The sequence below is a fragment of the Dendrobates tinctorius genome, unplaced genomic scaffold (assembly GCF_039654945.1).
Source record: "Dendrobates tinctorius isolate UK_male_01 unplaced genomic scaffold, ASM3965494v1 ptg000105l, whole genome shotgun sequence".
NCBI lineage: Eukaryota > Metazoa > Chordata > Amphibia > Anura > Dendrobatidae > Dendrobates > Dendrobates tinctorius.
The window spans coordinates 7,315,001-7,317,500 of NW_027361773.1; the positions used below are offsets into that span (position 1 = coordinate 7,315,001).

At 48.7% G+C, this 2,500-nt stretch overlaps 1 protein-coding gene across 3 annotated transcripts in view; it reads right to left on the minus strand.

Annotated features, from left to right (window-relative positions):
• The window catches only part of GATA3 (GATA binding protein 3), a 33,269-nt gene extending 31,171 nt beyond the window's left edge, over positions 1-2,098 (minus strand). The window contains exon 1 of one of the 3 annotated variants that reach the window (XM_073589024.1): positions 1,930-2,098. The gene's annotated coding sequence lies outside the window, so the exon portion shown is untranslated. Of the gene's footprint in view, positions 1-624; positions 641-1,069; positions 1,169-1,929 lie in introns of those variants that run through there. The other 2 variants (XM_073589025.1, XM_073589026.1) reach the window with 2 other exon arrangements.
• Positions 2,099-2,500: the final 402 nt, after the last annotated feature.

A 2,500-nucleotide genomic window follows, 5' to 3' on the forward strand; every position in this document is an offset into this window, starting at 1 on the left:
GGTGGTACCTTGGTGGGATCTAGGTGGTATCTTGGTGGTATCTTGGTGGTATCTAGGTGGTGCCTTGGTGGTATCTAGGTGGTATCTTGGTGGTATCTAGGTGGTACCTTGGTGGGATCTAGGTGGTATCTTGGTGGTATCTAGGTGGTATCTTGGTGGTATCTAGGTGGTACCTTGGTGGGATCTAGGTGGTATCTTGGTGGTATCTAGGTGGTACCTTGGTGGTATCTAGGTGGTGCCTTGGTGGTGTCTAGGTGGTGCCTTGGTGGGATCTAGGTGGTATCTTGGTGGTATCTAGGTGGTACCTTGGTGGGATCTAGGTGGTATCTTGGTGGTATCTAGGTGGTATCTTGGTGGTATCTAGGTGGTACCTTGGTGGGATCTAGGTGGTATCTTGGTGGTATCTAGGTGGTACCTTGGTGGTATCTAGGTGGTGCCTTGGTGGTGTCTAGGTGGTACCTTGGTGGGATCTAGGTGGTATCTTGGTGGTATCTAGGTGGTACCTTGGTGGGATCTAGGTGGTATCTTGGTGGTATCTAGGTGGTATCTTGGTGGTATCTAGGTGGTACCTTGGTGGGATCTAGGTGGTATCTTGGTGGTATCTAGGTGGTATCTAAGTGGTACCTTGGTGGTAGCAGCTGCGGGGGTGCAGTCGGGCACAGCAGAGCTCGGCTCCTCTGCGCTGCTGGGCTGTGTGTGTCCTGATCTGTCAGTCCCCAGCCTTGGCTCTGCAGATCCGGTGTGGCTGCCACTTAAGCGACGCAGATCGCAGTGAATTGCTGCCCCCTCCCAGCAGTGGGGATCTGTCCCGCTAGTAATGGCCGGCACCTGGGAAGCTGACAGCACGGGGCGGCCACACTCCGGCGCTGTGCAGCAGCTCTCCCCTGTGCTATGTTACACCCTGCATTCTCCTCTCATACACACATAGCCCCCATAGAGCCAGTGCTAACAAGTCCCTATACTGAAGTGGGAACAATAGTGTAGGGTTACACGCTGACACATGCGGCCCCTTTAAGGCACAGACCCACCGAATTCCCTTCACGTGGAAGGGTGATCTCCAGTCACTGACCTGCAGTGCCGGGGTCCGGCCGCGATCTCCTCTCTCCCCTCTGTGATCTGCCCAAAATCTGAGGCGCAAATGACACACACATTGCTCTGGTTAGGAGAGGAGCACACTGCCGGCGGGGACCCACCCCTCCCTCCACGGCCCGTGACCTTCCACTGCCACTGCGGGGAGCAGCTCCTCTCCTCAGGGTGATGGAGGGCACCAGCAAGCAAATCAAAATATGTGTGTGTGTGTATATATATAGTGTATGTATTTATTATATTACCTATGAAACGAATTATTCATTTTTATTATTATTATTCTAAGTAATAACTAGTAAATGTGATCTCAGGATAGATAGAAAACTAATGGAAGAGAAAGGAACCTAAAAACAGACAGATAATAAATAGATAGATAGGTACATAGATATGAGATAAATATGGGATAGATATGTATAAAATGTAAGAAGAAAAATAAATCTAAAGATAACGCAAATAAATGTATTTATATATATAATTTATTAAAAACCTGCTAGTTCAGATAGATAGATAAATGATATAGATAGATGTTAGATAGCTAAATAGATTAGATATAATAGAAAGATGGATTAGATAGAAGGATATGAGCCAGATAGATAGGCAGATACAATAGATATTGCGCTTTTTTGATGCTTCGTATTTAGTGTGTTTTCTACATAGAAAGATAACTAAAATAATATAAAGCTATATAAGTATAATTGATGGATGATTGCGATAATAGATAAAGAAGTGAGTATATTCCTGCTGTGCTGGCTTGTAATTCCTGACTTCTCTGCAGTATTGTCCCCCAGATGCTCCATGCAGTGGTCGTCCTCATGCACCGAGCAGGGGCATTACTGAGCTTACCTGATGGTGGTGGTAGTAGTCGGAGTAGTGCTGGAGCCGCAGCGGTACCGCAGCCGGAGGACTGAGCCAGTGAGTCCTGGCTGCACACATATAACAACACCCCACCTTCAGGACACGAGCTCTCCTGCTGTGCGCTCGCCCTCACAGCACATCCAGTCACAGCCAATCGCTCCTAACACTCTGCCTTCAGTTTTGGGGTCCACTTGTTATTGGTCCATCCCACCCAGATGAGTGACATCCACATGTGACACTGCCCTAAGGTGACAGCAGGTAGAAGAGATGGAGAGAGCACAGCAGGGGAGAGGAGAGATGGCCAGAGGACAAGCCAATAAGTGGCGGACTGTCCGGCCTGCTCCCCATCTCTCCCAGCTCCAGCCTTCCAGTCCACCATTACTCCCGAGCTCTGGGGACCTCTCAAGGAGCCTCATTTATACCCAACAATCCCCCGAACCTGCATCACATTTAGATAAAGGTGTGCGACACTTTCCCCATACAGTGGACAGCCTGGAGGGAGTGTGCGACTAGAGGGATTTCTCTACATTGCGACTTATTATTATTAGTCAGGCCATGG